Source organism: Pleurodeles waltl, chromosome 12, assembly GCF_031143425.1.
Source record: "Pleurodeles waltl isolate 20211129_DDA chromosome 12, aPleWal1.hap1.20221129, whole genome shotgun sequence".
Lineage (NCBI taxonomy): Eukaryota > Metazoa > Chordata > Amphibia > Caudata > Salamandridae > Pleurodeles > Pleurodeles waltl.
In genome coordinates, this window is record NC_090451.1 from 65,907,539 (window position 1) to 65,929,063 (window position 21,525).

The 21,525-nt window shown below is 45.8% G+C and overlaps 1 protein-coding gene across 2 annotated transcripts in view; it reads left to right on the plus strand.

Moving 5' to 3' along the window:
- ZBTB7A (zinc finger and BTB domain containing 7A) overlaps positions 1-21,525 on the plus strand; it is a 113,579-nt gene that overhangs the window by 23,050 nt on the left and 69,004 nt on the right. The gene's annotated exons all lie outside the window — the stretch shown is intronic.

Below are 21,525 nucleotides of genomic sequence, written 5' to 3' on the forward strand. Positions count from 1 at the left end.
GCTTTATTTGTGTGGTTGCAAATAGTTGCTGTGGTTGTTAACTGTAATGTCCATGTGGCAGCAGCCACAACCTTTGCCGTCTCATAGTATGTAATCCTAGGTCTGTGTCTTTGTGTTGATTTGGGTTTATGGGATGCCCTACATGCGAAGCTTACGCCTACCCTGTTGCGGAAGCTACATTTAGTGTAGAGGAGGCATTTTGCATGCATCCCTCGCCTTGCATGCTATTGAAGTTCCACATTCAAGTGGCCACTTTGGCATACAGAGTTATCTGATCAATTGGTCGTGCCAGACGCCCTTTCAGAACTAGTCAGAACTGTTGCATTGGGTTCCTCCACGGATATGTCACTTGATGCTGGGAGCCTGGACCTCCCAGAGCATGCTCACCTCTCCCCACCCAGCACTTTACTGCCCTTGTTTGAGAACCTTTGACTTCTGTCCATCATGGTGGCACCCTGGTATAGCAACCATTTAAGAGGCAGACAAGAATAGTTCTTCCCTGTTGGCTCCTCCTTGACTATTGTGCTTCAAGTGTAGTGCCCCTTAGGCAGGGCCACTGGAATTGTGTGATTCTGTGGCTGCGGTGATTTTGGCACAATTATGAATTTGCCACATTTGCCACATAATCCATCATCTGCTGCATAATCTGCAAATTGTAACAAAAACAATTTGTATCTAGTTCAAATGGATCAAAAGTTACAAAAAATATGGCGAATGGAGTTTTTGCACACCTGAACGCTTTCCGAAAAAGTTTACTAGTCATCTTTCAGTTGCTAATTGCTGGGTTTGGTTGTTAAATTGGTGCTAATTAAGATTAACTCTTTTCTCAGACAATGTTTCCAGGTGTAAAAATGACAAACTAATGAGGTAATACTATGACATAATGTGCTGCATTATGCCACATAATTTGCCCTTTCTTGCTGCATAATACAGTCAACCCTGCTGCATTATTTTTTCCTCCTCTGCTGCATAATTCCAGTGGCCCTGCCCTTCGGCCACCCTTCTGACAGCCGTGTAAAGTTGTCAGCGATATTCTGAAGGGGAGCAAGTTTTTAATACAATTTCAATAAGGTAAATGAAAACCAATTTAACAGGTCTGTTGGGGCTGCTGCTGGGGAACGAAAGTGCCTTAAAAACTAGCAACATTACCTCTGCTTGGATATCCAAAAAGAAATGTCTCTTATTTGGCTAGAGTACCCATGAACTGTTGCTGATACATCTTGATTTCCAGGCACTTGTTAGTAATTAGTGCCAAATATGGACTGAACAATTCTAGGATGCTCTTCCAAGAGCCATTACTTGTACTGATGCTCATTGTGAAATTGGATGTTCTTTCAAGGAGGTATGATGGATTACCTAAACATCTCCTGGAGAATTGGAGGTATTTTTGCTTGCCAGAGATCATTGATTCCTGAGGCATGCACCTCTCCCACGCTGACACTGCTAAGAGAACAGGACATCAAGAGTTCCTTATCAGTCAAGCTGGGGATACGAACAGCTAAATACATCTGACAATTACCTGAGAAGCAGTTTTGTCCCAAAGCACCCCTCCACCCCCGAGAAGCACTTTAATTTGTACAAAACCTTCAGCTGCATCTGTTGTCGTACAAGGTGTTAGTTAGCATGTGCCAAATGTGGTACCGGGTGTGGATGTCTTTAAGCTGGATTGTGTTTTTTCTGTATTTGCAGAGAACTATGTTGCTTTACTGGATGACCTAAAAATGAATGATGTAGGAGTTGTAAAGTGCACAGATACCGATTGGGCGTCCCGGCGCCAACCCTCCTAAACATAAGGAGATTGAGACACCAGCTACACTTCTTCTCAGTCTTAAAAAGCCGATTTTTGTGTTGTTTCTAAAAGAGTAGATAACTCCTCAACTGTCTGAGGTATTACCAAAGGGTTTTCTATGTAGCTAAAATGGAGATGGATTTTCCACCTACCATGCTTCTGTTGACTTTGGGAGCTACATGGATATCTTGGGAGCAGAACACAAATAGCGTAACTGCATAGAGATTGTCATGTTTTGAAGAAAAGTGGGTACTATCTTGAGTGAAACATAATGCTTCAAAAAGTGAGTTTTTGTACATGGATCCAATACAGATTGTTCAAATGCTGTTTGATGGGGACATGCAGGGAGCAGAATGGGGCACTCTTTCCAAATTATTGGGCACAATTTCATCTAGAGGAGGAGTAACAGTTTCTAAAATTCAATAGCCACCTTGTTAAACTCAATTTCGCCGGAAGGAGAATGTTTCTCTGGTGCTTGTTGAAAATGTGTGTGATTGCTCCAGGCCCACTACATTGCGGAACAATAAGGGCACATTCTGGTGTCTCTGCAGGTGGCTATGTTGGTAGTGAGCAGTCACACTAGATGCAAGGAAAGGGTTTGCCTACCTGCAACTAAGCTATGGTTGGTGAAAGTAGGGTCAAAGATATGTCCTGCCTTATAACTGGCTTCTTTAACCCACTGGTTGCTGCCTAAGGCTTCTATAGAGTCCATTAATTTACAAGCTTCAGAGTGTTCATTTATTTTTTAAATGAACATTAACATCTCCTAAGATGATAATGTTGACCTATGTTATTGTGTAAGGCAGTGTTTCCCAACCTTTTGACTTCTGTGAGCCCCCTCTTTATCATTACTGGAACCCAGGGACCCCCCATTGAATCATTATTAGAATCCAGGGACCCCCTTCACTGACTGCTGGGAACTAATCTGTTAATATTATTTAATTTCCTAAGCAGTCGCGGACCCCCTGAGGATGCTTTGCAGACCCCCAGGGGTCCCTGGACCACAGGTTGGGAACCACTGGTGTAAGGCGCTAAAAAGTACAGATTGAGTTAATAAAGTCTGATTTGGGTTTGGGGGCGCTCAGAGCCTAAGAAAAGCATATAGTTGTGTAAGTTCTAATAAAAAAATAAAAACCTCTGAAGCACAGAAGTTGTCTTCCGGGAGGGAGCGTTTGTAGATGCCTTTATTTATTTATTTATATATAATTGCAATACAACTATGCATATTATTTAGACGGTCCATTCACACTATTTTATATATGGGTGGAATGGCTGCAGCAGTATCTGAACCTGAGGAGTCCAGTTTGTGTCAGAAAAGGCATATCCGGAATATATGGGTCGATAAGCTAAAATAATTCTGTTTTCTTTTTAACCATTGATCTAGCATTGATAAGATAGGAACCAGTTCAGTAGGAACTGTTGTACTTGCTTGGACGTAGGCGGACAGTCCTGTAGTGTGACTTGAAGGAAGAAGTAAAGCAACAAACATTACGTTTAGTAAGAGAGTTGCAACTGAAATACTTTTGACGGCAATGATGGCCTTTACATTGGAACCCCCTTAGTTGTTCCACAGAATATACAATATATATATATATATATATATATATATATACATATCGCCTAGTGGTGCCCCCCATTAGGAAGTTACAGTTAGGACCTGGTTTCTATAGAAAAGCGTTTTTTGTTTTGCTAATAACTTTAGTGCCATTTGATAATTCGTCACAAAATATCCCCCCCAAAAAACGTGCTCACTTCAGCTGCTGTCTGGAAAGTTTCGGGTTGATCTGTCAAGTTGGGATTGAGAAAAAGGAGGGTCCCAAAACATTTTTACCCTGTTCATTTTTCCATAGGGATTTTGAACAGCGGTAGAGCCGAAACTATTGGACGGAATTGCACCAAATTTGGCAGGAGGGTAGCTCTTGGTCCAGAACGAGCCCTTTTTGTTATTCGGTGTAAATCCGTTCAGTAGTTTTTGACAAATTGAAGAAAATCCACATTTGTACACATAGGGACGCAAAGGCTCTACGAACCCTCCCGATCTCGTGCTGAGATCTGATTGGCTAACAACACTTCAACCAGGAAGTGTTGTCAACCATGTTGGAACTTGGCTTCAGCTGACTCCCAAAAAAAGATTTAAAGAAAAGAGGCCAAGGTAGAGTCACCCTGACCCCTTAGCTCAGGTGATAGGGGACCCTCTACCCCAAGAGCTAAAAAGCATTTCTTTTTTTAAATTGCCATGATTTGCGGGTCATCGCGGAATCCGCGAACATTAAAAAAAAAAAAAAAAACTGAAGAGCGGGCTACCACACTTCTTTCAAAGGAGCCCCCGGGTGGGCCAAGTCCCAGGGGCATTAACAATGTAGGGGGACTACCACCTCCCGGGGCTAAAAATATTATGTACCCTGCAACCCCTGGGCCCGCCACTTCCCTGGGGCATTAATCAAATTCAATTCAATGCAGGAGTGCCCACTCCACTCCCCCCGCCCCCAGTCCTGTGGACTGTCACCTCTCCAGGGCTTTAATAAAACAATGAAGGGGGTCTGTTTCGGACCCCCAAGCCTGAGGGGCCTCCACCTTCCCGGAGCAATGCTTGTTGGAGCCATTAATGGCCCTGGGTACCGCCACCCCCTAGGGCTGGCTTCTGCTATATCCTGGGATGCCCACTCCCGGGACATAGCTGTTTGCTGTGGCTTGGTAACAACTTTACGGCTGCTGCCAAGCCACAGCAAACACTCTGCTTGCAGCGAGGGAGAGTTGTCAAACAAGCTCTCCCTTGCTGCGAGGAGAGGTTTCCTCTGTCTCCCTGCCCACTGAGATGCAGGCAGGGAGACAGATGAAACAATTGCTGTCACAGAGAGGGAGCTGCTTAAGTTCACCTGTTATAGTTGGAGTTATCTCTAGTAACTATAACTCGTGTCCTAATAACTCGCACCCTCGCCATGCACTGCCAGTTACCCACAATTATGGCACTCATGACACCTTTGATGACATCATTGATAATATCAATGTAATATTCGCAGTCAGTTTTTTAACAAACACTGTGCATGGCAGGGGTGCAAGTCATAGTTACCTTAGGGCACAATTTGTATTTACTTGAGATCACTCTAACTATACCTGGTGAATTTCTATGGTTTTATACATTTTAAATGTGAACCTAACTATAATGTCCGTGTAACCTTTGTTTTTGTTAGTGAAATTCTATGTTTTGTTTATTCTTTTCCCTAACTATAATGTCCCTGTAACCTTTGTTTTCTTCAGTGACTCTCTCTCTCTCTCTGTCTCTGTCTGTTTCTTTCTCTCTCTCTCTCTCTCTCTCTCTCTATATATATATATATATATATATATATATATATATATATATATATATATATACACACACACAAGGTTAAAGTAAAGTTATAGTTGGGTTTTCTTTTTTGGTATAAACTTTTATTGGCATTTGCTATAATTGGAAACACAAAATTACAACATTATATTATTTTCACATTAACCTACCCCCACCCACTGTGCTCTACACTAACAACTGTATGGGACAATATATAGGATATCCAATGAAGCTGTCAGTAGAGAGCTGGCGAGCCGCATATACAACAGGCCTGTGGTGCTCCAGTTGCGCCGCGCTTTATCCATCTGCCCTCCCCTAATCCATGCCCCCTCCCCTTTTTTACTTATTCCCATCTTAGCATCATTCCAAGTAAAACCACTGCATCATTTGTGCATATTTTCAAGTATTCTTCAGTGATCTAGAATCAGATGGCGCAAGTAACTGGGTGGAGATCACCGCTCATTCCCATAATTCAGCCGCTTACATATTGTCTGGCCGAGATTTCCGCACACGGCTTTCTTCTGCCACCCCCCATACTGCCATGTCTCTCATCCAGTCCTTCGTCAATGGAGGCTCCCCCAGCAATATTGAGCAGCGTTACTGGAGTCTGGGACTCCCGGGGTGTGGCCTTTAAAGTTGGACAAATTCCTTGCACCTTAGCCGCAATCTTAGCAAATTGCAAAAATTGCCCCAGTCTCAAGTTAAAAGCCTCACAGCATCAGCCAGGGCAAAATATTTATCATTGGGATAGAGATCTTGTAGGGTGTCACAACCTCCAGCACCCCACCCGTCAACTGACATTATCCGTGTGATCTTCCCACATGTGCGCAGTGCCCAGATGCACAAGTCCGGTGCATAATGAGTGAGCCATAACACATGTCGGACTACCCTCTCCCAAGTACGACACACCTGCCCGACCATGTATGGGACTGATCTAGAACTCCAGCACCCAGGAATAGGAACTCAAGCAGGGGAACCCCTCCACACGTGCCATCCAACAACCTTTTCTCCCAATTGTCCCCTGTCATTGAACCAGTGCACTGCAAGCTGCAAGTGGGCAGCCAGATAATAGTGCTCCAAGCAAGGTAGACCCATTCCCCCCTGCTTCCAGGTACATTTGAGCATAGCCAGGCCTACCCTCTTTCTCGCCGAGGCCCAAAACAGTTTCACAATCAACCTATCCAGTTCAGTAAAATATTATCTAGCAATATCGGATATGGCTCCGTGAAAAACGTATAGGCGGCGGGGTAAGATAACCATTTTTACCAGTGCTAACTTGCTTATCAAAGGCAGCCGGAGAGTGTCCCAGAATCTTACAGTGGGTTTGAGGCCTTCCAGCACTCTAGCGATATTTAGGGATGCGAACGCCTCGGCCTCCATTATTATCCTAATCTTGCGATACCCAGCACTAGAGGTCTTCCACGGGAGGCCCAGTAAAGGATCCCCCTGGTGTACCCAATGAAAACAGCTTAGATTTGGCCCGGTTCATGTGGAGCCCACAAATCTCCCCAAACTCCGGAAGAGCAGACAACATAATAGGAACAGAATGTTCTGGTTGACGCAGCTATACCGGGTGTCATCTGCATGCAAGAAGACCACGCGAGTGGTCATCCCTATAGGGATGCCCCAGCAGTGCAGAACGCATTCTACACAGCTCCATTGCCAATGCGAAAAGCAGTGGCTACAATGGGCAGCCCTACCTGGTCACCCTGTACATGGAGAAGCAGTGCAACACTGTTCTGCCAATGCTCATCCTTGCCACTGGGCCATTATATAACTACTTCACCCAACGGATGAAAAATTCCCTGAATCCCATTTTCCGTAGCACCTGCCAGAGGAAATTCCAAGCTATGAAATCAAAAGCCTGCTCTAAGTTGAGCTGCGCCAAAGTATAGTGATCATCCGCTAGAACTGGGACACGCATGACTAGTGAAAGGCATCTGAAGTTGCAGAGTGTCTCGGCGTGGTATGTAGCCTCACTGATCATCATGAGTTCGGTGTCAGCAGATATTCCAGAAACCTTGACACCAGAATTTTGCTAAGGACTGTTACATCAACGTTCAGCATTGTTGAGAGGGCAATAGGATGTAACCTCTTTAATGTCCTTATCCTGTTTGGGCAGCATAACTATGGGTGCCTCCCTCATCCATTCAGGTAGCAGACCTCTCTTATAAGCCTTGTTGTAAACATCTAGCAAGCAGTCTACAAATTATCCTGCCCTCCTGTGATACAGCCCAGCCTTAGCTGCCTTCAAGACTCAGATAACCGCTACTATTTCTTCCCTGGTGACCGGTGCATCTAACCTATCACTGAGAGATGGGCCATCAGCAAACCGGACAATTATGCTCCCCCACTCCATGTGTGTACCAATCAGGCGCAGCATACACTCTCTACAAATGTGCTGCAAAGAACTCCATATTATCTTGTTGTGTATGCACCTCGCGCGTCTGCACGTCTCTCACCCCGGCAACGGAAACCCTCTGGATTTTGTGCAGGAGGAGGGTAGCAAGCATCCTACCCTCTTTGTTCCCCTCCAAATGGAGGCTCTACCTTTAACTGGTGTGTACAAATGTACCCAGCTAGCCCCATGTCTCCAGCGATTCCCTCTTACAATTCTTTCCATTCCACCAACTGCTGCGGCTGCTTAGCCAGACACTCTTCCAAGGTGCCAGAACGCTTCTCCTGTAAATCCAGCATCGGCAAAAGCTGTTGCTTAACAACATACATCACCTTCTTACACTTCCCCCACAAAAACACTTTCATGGCATCCCACTAAGTGGCCCTGGCAGGCGTGCTGTTCCATTTCTCCTCAAAATAGAGATCCAGCACTTGAGAAAAACTGGGACCACAATGCCTCCACCCTTAATTTCCAGAGTGGGACCCTGGGGGCCCTCCTACCCACACTGTAACTGATCAACAAGGGGTAATGATCTGATAAATAGCGCACCAGATACAAAATATGAACCACTTTCAGAACCATACTACTGGACATCAAGCCGTAATCTAATCGACTGTGGGTCCCTGTTGCTGGGGTTGTACGCGAATAAGTACGGTCCTGAGGATGATGCACCCTCCATACATCTTGTAACCCTATTCTTCCCGTAACCTCCTGGAGGGAACGAGTCATGGCTGGCTTTGTGTCAATCTTAGGGAAATATTGATGCACAGCACTGTCCAACACGCAGTTTAGATCCCCCAGTACCATCACCTCTGAACCTAGGTAATTGGTGGCTGCTCTTAATACTGTCCTGTAAAAGACAGCGTCATCCACGTTGTTGGCATAAACATTCACCAAACAGATGTCCCTGGCATTCAGAGTTCCAAATGAAGGCCCTTCAAGCAAAACTAGAGAAAGAGGTTGCATATAACTGTCCACCTATGTTTCAGCTGTCCAATGCAATCCCCCCCAAGTATGCCTTTCTACAGGCCACTGAGACCCTTTAGTGCCGCAGTTATAAGTAAACTCTATGCTGGTTGGCAGTCTGTCCCAGGCCGCGAGCATTCCAAGTTAGGAACTTCCATCTTGAGTTGTGTATCGCAGTTCCAATGACATCCCATCGCCATGCATGCTCCCCACTCACCCACAGCCGCACTGATCCTGCACATGGATTGATATGTCCCCACACAGTAGAGCACCCCCAGACCTCAGAACCCCATAACAAGCATCAACATGAACTCCCTAAACACTACCCATCCACATGCAGTGAACCTGAACACCTCCAACCCGTAACCTCTGAGCCAACACAAAGCTTCCACTGCCCCATCCACAACATGGAGGCCGCATCCTCAACCTCCTGAACTGCATTACGCAGAGGGCCTAGCATCCGTCAAGGGCGGTGGTTCCAAAGGCGTTCAAACCACCCCAGGGGACCATAGCACTCACCAGCTGCCTGCCGGCAGACAGATGCAATGTACTGAAGCTACATAATAGGTTCCCCCATGATTCAGCAACAATATATATTCGGTACCCTTCCCCAACTATGCACCTGTCCTTTTTGGCTCAAAAATTGCTGATATGCATGCTGTTATTCATCAAAGCAACATCAAACATCCTCTCCCTGCAACACCTTCCCAGCAATTAGGCACTGCACAGAGCTTCTTGCTCCCTGTGTACTAAGTGCTTACCAGTACAATGTAGGGTGGCCTGCATAGAACCAGGGCTCTGTCAAAGCAGTCTCCCTTCTTATTAGCCCAGATCTGTGCTGTTACTTAGTGAGTCTTGAGCTCCCCTTTGGATCAAGAGGGATTCACGGGTATCGGGCACATAGTTAGAGTCCTCCAGAGTGCGTCCGGGCAGGTCACAATTCTCCTATCTCCTGAACCCCAACAATGACCTCTGATCTGACCAAATGTCTAGGTAGACCTGCTGATTGGTGACTGGGAACACTTCAAGAGAGCCTGTGGATTAAATGCTGTTTCTTTTTTGTTCCGCCAATAGTATCAAACCAGTCCCCAGCCTCCCCCAGTGTGGCGAAGAAGAATGCCTTTCCATTATGCAGCACTTGAAGTTTAGCAGGGAACATCAGACTGTACTGAAGGTTCAGTTCTTGCAATCTCTGTTTGATTGGCATGTAGTCCTTGTGGAGGTCTTGCACTGTGCAATTATAATCTGTGAATAGCATAATATTCCTCCCTACATAATGCAGTGACCCATAAACCCGGACATTCAGGAGTAGGGCATCACAGTCTGTAAAGTTAAAGTAAATGATGGCTTATGGCAGTGCCACAGGTTTGGGTACTGGGGGCAACGCCCAATGGGCTCTTTCAGTTGTAAAAAAACTTTGAGAGCTTCTTTGGTTTCCAAGAGTTCGTAATCCAGCACCCTTCAAGAATAAGTCAGCAGTTTGTCTCTCAGCATGCTCTGGGAATCCTACAAACCACAGATTGTTCCTGTAGGAGCGTCCTTACAAGTGTTCAATCCACCCCTCCATACAAGTCGAGAGGGACTGAAGTGTAGCCACTGTCATCTTCAGGGCCACCAGCTTCTGCTGTAGTTCATTAACATTCCCTTCTGCATCTGTGACCCCATCTATCATTTTTTGACGATTCGCTTGTGGAAAATTCATTTCAGTGGCCACTGTATCTATTTTGACCAACATGGCTTCCCGAGATCCTTGTATCTCTACCAGGAAGTCTGCCATCGTCGGGGCCACCACCGCCTCCACCGGCTTGCACTAGGTCTACTCCCCAACAGCACTGCCAGTCAGTACAGGATAGTGTAGTTGCCTATTTTGTTCGACTGTGCATTCTTGGCGAGCCTGTCCTTCCCCATCTCGAAGGGCAGACAGACCTACATCAGGAGGGTCCAAGCTCTGTGTACTGCTCCCCACAGAGAGTCCTAGGCCAGAGGGCACGTGGCCTCCACAGCTCTGCAGCAGCCCCACACAGGGGTCGAGTGTCATCAAATGTTATCTTTGCCACACCACTGACTCGAACTGCCGTTACTGGGTCTTTATGCGAGGGCTGCCCTGAACTAATTGCACAGTCCCACGCAGCCTCAACAGCACATGTGGTCTTAACATTCACAGGTCAAAGCCAGTCTCTGATAGAAATTACCCAGACATGACTGTCCCCTCAAGACAAAATAATCCACCTCTGTTGCTGCAGTAGAGGTGGGCAGCACACTCCTTGGGGGGGGGGGGGGGCTCTGAGGCCAGGGAGGAGCACTCCCCTCCGCCAATGCCTGCTGCGATTTTCATCCCGCTGCAACTATCATGCGTCTACCCGGGGCCCTGAGGACTTGCCTTCCCCTGTCTCTCGGTGGCTCCCAGTGCCGCTCGGTCTCCCCTACACATCTCTGCAGGGGTCTGAAGCAAGAGCAGGCTCCGATGGGCGGTGATGCCCTGTCACAGCCTCCTGTCTTTAGTTCGATCAAGGCCGCCGCACTCAATCCGTGGTTCCATCCACCTGGTCACCATGGCGTCCCCTCTCTCCCGGTTCTGATGCAGAAGGACACAGCCCGATGGCGGCCTCTCAAACAAGTGAGGTGAGTTGCACACAGATCATAGCTTTCAGGAGAGGGTTGTTATTTATCGTCATGGGCCCAGGATTTTAAAGGAGTTTTGAAGGAGCCCTGGAGTGTGCCAATCAGTCCTCCTACATGGCCACACCCCCAAATAATGTTATAGTTAGGTGAATGTCTCACTGACAATGTTACCGATTTGAACTAAAAAAAAAAAACCACAGTAATTCAGCAGTTATAGTTTGCAACATTAACTATAACTTGCACCTCTGCCATGCAGTGCTTATGACCTCACATGTGACATCACTCATGACAAGTTCTATGACATTTATGACATCACTCATGACATCATTTGAAGGTCGAAGGTGTGCTTTAGAAATACCCCTTGTTATCTTGTGCATCTAGCTGATGGAGGGGAAGGGGTAATCTGTCCAGGGAAGAAGTATGTTTAGTCTAGTTCCTAACTAGGTACCCAGTCCACCCCTTAGTCATCCTATAAGTTGAAAGCCTTGCAGTTTTTCATAATCCTCAAAAAAAACTCTAGGAGATGTGATGTGTCAACATTGGTAGACGGCCCTTCCTCTTCTCTGCCATTTTCAACTCGGCAGAAATTCATATTTCTGCCATGAAGAAGGTTCTTTCATGAAGAGATACTTTGCGACTTCTCTAACCGAGTGGCTGTTAACTTGTGTGCAGGATGGAGTGGGTGGCGAGGTGGTGGGTTTAGATACCTCCGATCTCATGCTTGCACTCAAGTTGAGGGCACTATTTCACTGCTTAATTTGTGGTGGTGATTGCAGAAATCTGGTACCTGCACTCGTTTTTGGTGACTGAGATGTATTTTATTTCATTCAACTTTGACCGAGAACAAGAGTCAGAAAAGGAGGAGGTAGAGCAAGATAGCAAAACAGTGAAAAACTACAGTAGAAAAACAACTTGCGAGAGTGAAATAGAAGAAAGTAGTGGTGGGAGAAAGAGGAATGAAGTGCAATCAAGACGAGGCAGTCTTGATATTCAGCAACCCTGATATTCGGAAGCACTGGCAAAGGACTCCTACGAAAATCTTTGAGCCTCTGCACTTATTTTAAAAATTAAGGTCTGCACAGTTTTTTATGGCGCAGATAGCATGTTTGCACAGGGGGATGCTGGGAGCAGTGCTGTTTTATACTACAGACCCCAAGGTTGCGCTGTGACCTAGTGGGAGCATTCTTGAACAGGTGTGTGCTTTGAGTTGTGGGTTTGATTATTGAAGACAGCATGCTTGGACGGTGGCAAGATAGTAGCAGTATTTTTAATGCAACACAGCATGCTTGCTCATAGACATGTGGGCTACAAATGTAAATACTAATGAAAGCATGATTTCCAGGAGGACTACATCAATGCCCGCCTCCTTCCCCGCTTCCAAGATCTGAAGCGCCAGTTGGTACAAATGATGCTCACAGCGGGGCAACCACTCAAGGGCAGAGCGTGGGTGGCCATGTGATGCTGCTGTCGCTTTTTCAGCGCCATGCGGCCTTCAGAGTCCCGCCCTTCGCATTAAGCACAAGCGTTGGCCGTGGAAAGTCGAAGGGCCGGATTTCGACCACTGGATGTGTGACCATTGATTGGTCACTTACCAGGACCTCCACATATCTGGTTCATAGCTAAGGGCCTGATGTGATGGTCCCTCCTAGAAATTTCAGCTGCCCCCAGCCCTGACGCAGAAGAGCTGAAAAGCAGAATCCTTCGTCTTCTGTCTGTCACCTCTTTCCCGCTATTTTTAAATTCACGTTTAGTCACTGTGGGGGTTATTACAACTTTGGAGGAGGTGTTAATCCGTCCCAAATGTGACGGATATACCACCAGCCGTATTACGAGTTCCATAGGATATAATGGACTCGTAATACAGCTGGTGGTATAGCCGTCACTTTACCGTCACTTTTGGGACGGATTAACACCTCCTCCAAAGTTGTAATAACCCCCTGAGTGTCAACCATAAAGACCCCTAGTCAGATAGAATATTGGCAAACAACAGATATTCAGACCTCCCTTGAACGTCAGCTTCCGGTCTCCAGTTTCACATACGCTTTCATGCCTCCACAGGGGTGTGAGGTGCTATATGAAATCAGTTGCAAATCAATATGTTGCAAAAACGTAGCCGAGATCAAAGACTTTGCCTCTGTCCGGCTTGTGCCGCATTCCTTACACAGCCACCGTATTGCTATGTGACGCCTTAACCCAAACAGCTTTTAGGCTAACCGCTCATGGTACGCCGTGATTTGCAAAATTATATTGTAAATCCCTAATCCATAGTATTGGCCTACTTGACTCATCACCACTAGGGAGGCAATGTCCCCCCCAAAGTATCCTCCGGTCTCCTGAACCTACATTGCTGCAGGCAGTATCGCGGCTCCATCCAACCTCTTTGGCACCATACTGGTGATGCAGACCTTACACAGCGTAACGTAAGCCCTCGTGGAACTATGGTGTGCCCAAGTCCCGGGACTGGATCTTGCTTCGAGTCCATAACACCTTTCTCTGGACCACTCTCTTTTCTTCACAGTACATTTGATTTGTGCTGTAATTGTGCCCAGTTTTCAATTTATGCAGATTGTTAATCGGTGAAAGGTGTGTCATGAAAGCTCCATGAATGCAAAGACCACGTACTTCGCGGAATGGTGCACTTTCCAGGGTAGTGTAACGCTTCCGGTGGGATGAGATAATGCGCTTCCACCCTCAGCTTAGAATTCAATACTTCTCCATTGCAGTTACCAACCGAGCAGTTTTGTCTGTCTGCCAACTTCTTGGCCTTGCTTGTGACACTGTCCTGACTGAAGTTATTTCTTTTTCCAAAGGCCTAGGGGAGCGGAAAAGTCCTAAAAAAAAAACCTTTGACCTCTCATCAGTGACACAAGAGATAGTGACAATGCACAATCTTTAACCCCTCCATGATGGATCGTTAGACTTATTTGCCTTATCAGTTTTTACTCAGAACAAGCGACACTATTTTGTTAATAGCCAGATTGATGCCAGGTACAAGTGTTTGGTTATTTCAACCAGCAAAATCTAAATGAATATTTATATTTAAAATATCAGTAGGGAGATTCATTAAATCCCACTGTTAAATAATCAGAAAGAAAGACAGGAGACTAATTCTTATTGGTGGCTCAGTGATGTTACTTTGGTTGCACCAATGTATTGTGCTGCGCATCTCAAGATGTTCCTCGGTAGGTATGGTCAGGTCATTTGTTTTTATATGGGTATTTCGTGGTAATTTATTTTTAGGGTGTTAAAACAAATAAATAGTGGAATCTTAGGGTTTTTGCTTTTCATGCCTTTTAACCTTATTTTAAAGTTGTGTTTACATTAAAATCACAAGTATGAATCTATCTGTAACAGCTAACGTAAAGGGGAGAAAACAGAGAGAATCAATATTCCACTTACCTTAATTTACAAAATAAAATTGAAAGAAAAGCAAGAGGTCTGTAGCTGAGATCAGTAAAACAGAACTTTCAAAGACTTTTAGCTGACGTAATAATAATAAAAAAGAAAAAGAGCTAGTCGGGTCTGATGTTCTTACACATGGTGTTTGTATTTTGTGTTAAAGGTGGTTTTGAAGACAAAATATATTCTGCACCATTTTCACAGCAGTGTGTAGTCAAGATCATCTTGAACATTCTGCTATAGTTTTAAATTTTAATTTTGTCAATGTCTGTGCTATTGTTATGGGTTACTTTGTTGACAAAGATGTATAAGGGGGATATTGATGGAGTTATTCTACTCTAAATTAAAACTTAGTGTGAAATTAACTCTTCCGTAATGCTTGGAGTTGTAGAGTTTTATTTCTGGAATAAGGGACTGTCTGCCTGCCAAGGAAGTCTCAAGAGAGTTCTATTTTGGTCATTGTTACAAGTAACTGAGAATGACAAGGAGAGTAGTTTGGGGAAACAGGATGGCAGAGTTAGCACCGTTTTAACCGCCTCAAGTCTAACCCACCACTAAATACTAAGCACTTGATCATATATTATTCGTAGTGATGTCAGGTATAATATTTGGATTTAATAAAATAGAAGCATCTCTGTGGTTTGCGGCTCAGGTCACACAGTATTTTATGAATGTAGGTTGCTCCGACAGGTGTACATTGATTTGGGAGCTCTGGTAGACTGAACAGAAGAGAGGAAAAATTATATTTGTATTATTTGTAGAGTGTGTTTACAGTGCATCTTGGATACCCCTATACCTCTGGTACCCAAGTGGAGAGGTCTAAAAGGATGTCATTAACACGTGCCAGAAGTTTCAATTCTGACCTTTTATGGCTTGAATGAGACATACTCCTAATTTTTTTAAAGGAAGGATTCCAGCATTGATATGAAGTGAAGGTGATTGGGATCAGCCATGACAAGTCCGTCTACGAAGCTTAGAATTGATTGTGTCCAGTGCAGTTTAAATATCTGCACCAGGCGTACAAGACACCCCTGCACATGTGGCGGGCAGGTCTTCGGGACTCTCCAGCATGTTACAGGTGCCAGGATCCCTCAGGGAACTTTTTTCATGTAGTATAGAAGTGCCCGGTAATACACTCCCACTGGACCGGCCTTATAAAGATTCTCTCTTCAGTCATAGGGTTCGCCATTGAACTACAACCCTGGATTGCACTCCTGGGCTTTATGAAGGGCATGGGTAGGCCTAGGGGAGACAGAACACTCACTGGGCCTGAGCACATTACTAGCTCAGAGGGACATAGCCCGACAATGGACATCATCCACAGGTCCCTCCAAGAGGTATGAACTAGTGTGACCATCTTGAAGAAACTATATATGAAGCAAGAGGCTGCCTCCAAAGCTTCCAGAAGGTGTGGAAGAAACAGTGAGAATATTACGGACTAGCAAAACGTTGATATCACCCCTGCTGCATTTCGCGCGATATTGACCAGTATCCGACCTGAGGTTATCATAATGGGTCATTTTACTTGGATATTATACAGAATGGAGCAACTGTTGTTATTGTATGTTGTTCAAAAGCAAACAATATTTCTATTTAAAAAAGTGACTGTGTCACGAGTGGACACATGCTTTGGGTGAATCGTGCAATAGTTTAACCATGCTGAACAGAATCTATCAAAGACCATGCTGTTCCACTGTGTCAAGCCCCTTCTTCTCACTGTGCACCAAGGGACACGTGGATCATTGGGTCACTTTGTCTTGGGTTGTTAAATTGACACATTTTCTGCTATTTATGAAAGCCAGTCTACTTTTTGCGCCCTCCTTGATCGTGCTTAATTAATTTGGGTAGAGGGTGGCTAACATCGATTTTAGTGAGAGCAATTTTGCTGTACTGGAAAACTAACATAGCCATTTCGGATTGCAGCATTGATGCAGAAGTAAACTGTGGCAAAACAGGACCAGGACAGCAAAATATCAGGGTCCATGTTTCAGGAATGTTGTGTCCAATGATAATCATGGTTTGTTCTCTTAAGAACCACTGCCACTAGAGACATAGTTTAATGAGCAACAGTAAGGCTTTTATGTAGGGTTGACCTGGAGCAGCACCTGTTAAGTAATGAACACTGGAAAAGGCAGCACTTCCACCCTTATTTAGTGCCCTGATCTTCTATGCTTCGTGTGTTCGTATTTGCATTTCAAAGTGAATGACTTGTTGACGTATACCTGAGTGAAATCTAGCACGTTCTTATCACGCGCGGTCCATCTGAAGGAAGAGAGGTAAGTATAAAACAGAGTTATTTGGTCAGATGTGGGGCCATGCCCTGGACTTGCTTGTGACAAAGCCAATATCCCCACATTCATGTCTGGGTCTGTAAGCAGCGCACTTGTCTCTCATTCGCTGCTTTACTCCCACAGTTCACGCATGCGAGCGTGCATTCAGGTGCATGCGCATCACTCCTTGTGTCGTGCATCTAGCAGTCCATCCTGTTGGCCTGGTCTGCCTGCAGCATGGACAAAACTCATCGGCACCAATTCTCACAAGCTCAGCCTACACTGCCTTGTTTCAAGGTCATCTCCTTACTTCCTGTTGACCTTGGGTTTTGATATAATGCAGATGGTGGAGCCCTGGCCAGCATCTAGCAAGGGGAGGGTTGACTGGGGATAAGCAATAATTATTTTTCAAATTTCAGGGAAATTACATAAAAATCAGTTGTCCATTGTCGCCGAATATTGGAAAAACTTTCTACAAACTCCCTCACTTCTACCGCAAAGTGTACTATTTTAATCAGCAAACATTTTCATTAAAATTCATGTCTTGTGTGGCACTTTATTAACTTAAGCAGTTTCATGTGTGAAAAGATTCTGCATTTCATACCATCTGAGACAAACTGAACCGTGAATATCAGAAATGTTATTAGTGTAGATGCCTCTGGCATTTTTAACATCAATGTCTAGAAAATTCTCTTTTCAAACTGCAAGGATATAACACAAATATGGGTGATTTCTCCTTCTGGCCAATAATAATATTATTACTGATAATAATAATAATAAAATAAAATCAGGCCATTTGTAAAGCGCTCTGCTACTAACTTGAGTGTCTGGACAGTACAGATCTATGGAAGCAGGTGATATTCAGGGAGAAGATAAAAACAGTCCATTAAAAAGCCAAGTTTTCAGGTGGCCTTTAAAAGGTTCCGGTGCCTTAAAGGCACAGGGTGCAGGGGCAAGAATAATAATGTGTCAATTTAAGAACAGGCCTTGTCTGTAATGAAACAGTGGAAAGTTTAATATGTTAGGTCCACTCCCGGTGCAACACAGAAGACAAACTAGATTAAGTTTACTCTGTGACTGCATGCCACTGCGACGCCCTTTTATATTCCAAGCCTACTAGACAGCACATATGCGGTCTGTCGCGAGACAAATTGTAGGCTTACCAAGAACATACAGGAACTTGGAGACCGCCCATTGCTTACCACTGGTTGGCTTTTCTGGCACTCAATTGCCTGCTTCTTATTCATGTCCCAACTTTTCAGTCTTCCTGTTTGTCCCTTCCATGAAGCATAGCCTCTTTCCCATCTCTTTTGATTGACTGGCTTCTATACTTTAACTGTTCGCAATTTTTAAAGCACTAAATTTCTTTTGGGTTAAGCATTCCATGAGTGTGTATGTGTTTTCCAGCTGCACTCCGTGTTGCTCTTTGTTGCCCGTGTGCTTCTCCCCACCACTCTTCCATGTTGCGCTTATCCTCTTGTAGGTCCCATTGCTTTTCACCTGTGTACTTTTCCCACTCCTGCTCCACTTTGCTCTCTCGCCCATTGCCTCTCCCACCCCAACCCTCCACGTTGCTTTGCCACCGCACTGTCCTCTCACCCTTTGTGTCTCCCCATCCTGCCCTCTGCATTGCATCTCCCAATCTGCACCTTCCACTCCAGGCAGGCGCTTCTTCTCCCAACCACACCGCTCCGTGTTGCTTCCAACCCTCAGTGCCCCATCCACACCGACCATGCTGCGCCCACCATCACTCCTTTTTTTTTTTATTATTTACCATTACAAATCTGTAAATAAAAAAAATGCTTGCGTCATCTTGTAGGCGTGTGCATGTGTCGTGCACATGCCTACAAAATGACACAGAAGTTCACGTCATGGACTTATTTTTTATTTTTATTTGGTCATACTAAAAGTATTGCAAAAGCCAATCAGTCCCCAAGGCGAAACCTATTGGCTTTGACAGTGCGTGCTCCAGTTGTAGCTGTCCTCTGCAAAGCATTCTCAGTTGGTTTAGTCCATTTGAACACAGCTAAGACGACAGCACACAGAGTGCAGTTTTTTTTTTTAACGAAGTTTAGAACTGGACATTATAGCCCTCATTACAACATTGGCAGTAACTGCCACCTACCACCACGGCGACGGCCACCAGAATACCATCGCCGTGGCTACCAGCTGCCCACCCGCTTTATGACCCTCAATGGAATTCCGCCGACGGCCATGGCGGCAGACGACGGTAAGGTGGCGCTGTTGTCAGCAGTAGCGCCACGCCAGCAAGACACTGTCGACTGTATCATGAGCAATGATACGGTCTGGCGGTGTTTTGCTGGCGGACGCTGCTGCTGACAGCAGCACCGCGTCCCATCTCCAGCCGGAAGACCTCCTGCAAACAGGTAAGTCGGGTTCCCCGACAGGAGAGGGGGGTTTTGTGTGCATGCGTGGGTGAATGTGGGTATGCATGTGTGTATGTGTGTGCGCGTGTGGGTGTGGAAATGTGCGGGTGTAGGAGGGGGGGGACTCTGGGGAGGGGGGCAGGGGAAACCCCTATCAGTGTCAGGGAAGGAATTCCCTGGCACTGATAGTGCCTACAGCTATGGTTTTCGTGGTGGTAATATTGCCACGAAACCATGGCAGTAGGCGGGGTCATTATCCCATGGGTGGGACTGTGACGGCCGCATGACTGAAGTCTCCAGCCAAGCGGCTGTTACCGCCCTGGCGGACAGAGTGGTACATTGGCAGTTTGGCTTGAGCCAAACCGCCAATGTCATATTTTGGGGATAGGTACCGCCAGCCTGTTGGCAGTACCTTTCCCCAAATTACCAAACCGCCAGTGTCGTAGTGAGGGCCTGTGTGTTGTGGTGGCAGGGATCATTCTCCGAACCCTAAATTAGAAGGCCCAGCAGTTCTCGCTTCGGTTAACTGTTTTACTTTTCATTTTCAATTTATGTGGCAATAAAAGTCCAGTTAGGAATTTACAACGCTACTAGTTCTAACTCGAGCAAACGCGAGACCCATTGCATTGCAAATGCTTGTTTTTTTTCCCTGCCTTCGTGTTCTTTGAATCTGTATAAACCAGGAATGCACATGAGCACAACATGATGCACACACACCCTTCCCTCTCGCCAATGGCACAGTCCTCCCACCTTTAATGCGCTGCTTGTGCTCCCAGAAGCCTACTCTCGCGTCGCAGCTCGGCGCTGTGTTTTGTGTCTCGGATGACTTCGCAGTTGTTGAAGGGAAGAAGGGCAGCGCTATGCGGGTCCCACAACTAGTAACAAGTGCACTTAAATAAGCCACAATTTGCAAAAGACGATGTTTCCGTTTAAAAAGCGAGGATTCACTCCGAACCAAGCTGCTCCAGCCTCGGCAGCCTCCTGTCGACCAGGCAAGTTTCCCCAGCGATGGAAACGTTGAATTCTAAAAAAGGAACCCGTGAGTGTTTTTCTCTGCGTATGGATATAAAAATACATCTGCCTTTTTGTGCAGGGAAAGTCTTCTCTGGCTAATGTTTGAGCAGATAAGCAAAGGCAGCCCTCCCTCCCCCGACCGGTCACCCACCGCCCCAATCCGTGGCTCCCTCCCCCGTCGCCCCTGACCTTCCGCCTACTCACCCACCCACCCCTGAACTCTGCCTGCAGAGCCGGACAGCCGGCGTCCCTGCCCCCCCCCCGCTCCAGGGCCGCAGCCCTGCACAATACTCAAACCAGCCTCTCTCCCCTCTTCTTCTCGCGCCCTCTCCCTTTCCATCCATCCACTCTCTCTCCTCCCTCCCGCCCTGATTGCCCTTTCCCTGCCTTCGACCCTCCCTCCCTCTCTTTCTCTCTTGGAGCCTCACCGTGCCTGCTTCCGCTCACCACAGTTTCCTGGGGAGGATGACTCCAGGAGTGGTCCTTGGCTTTCAAAGGCCTAACAAGGGCCTCAGCCTGGGAGAAAAGGCCCGTCCTGCCCTTCTCCCCTCTTATTTCCGGAGAAGAAGCCTAGAGTAACAGTTGTTGTCAGACATGGGCAAAGTGGCCTGAAGGGAACATTATTTTTAATCTCTCTCCCCTCTATTTGTCTGTCAACCTCTACCTCAAACTCTCTCTCCACCCAGTGTCACTTTATAGTTTTGTGTGGCTCTTGTCAAGACTTGGTTAAGTTGCTTTTGTGTGACCCCACTTCTGAAAGTTCAGCGTACCATTTGATATTGTTTGGCATCATGTTAACTTAATTATGGAAAATGGATAACAACATGCAAAATTGTTCCGAACAGTAGCCCTCTAAAATGTATCTTGTCCGATTTCCCAAAAATATGTATTTTGACTCTGCGTGGTCATGTGACATCCTGTTCATTTATTCTCAACGCAACCGGGCTGCGCAACAGGATATCCCGCCTCCCCTTGACTTCTTTGTATATCTTGGATGACGCCGTTGCTGACGTAGTGCACTTTACATCCAGGTATACATGTCCACAATGAATCATTATCAGCCAGACACCGTGTGTGTGATAATATATATATAGATATAATAGTTTGAGAACGAGCATCCTGGGGCTTCCCAAACTATTTCTGTCCCTCGGGGATGTCTAGCCTATACAGACTAAGAAAATGGTACTTCACCTAATCCTCGGCTGTTACTATTCTTGTTGGAAGTTGAGTAGAAGTTAGAGTGGGGAGAATCCTCCTCTGCTTCGAGTGGACATTTTAAGAGGACTCCGCTCTCACTTTGCTTGAAGACCATGTAGGAGGTTGTGGTTCAGAGAGCAGCAAGACGTTGTTCCAGA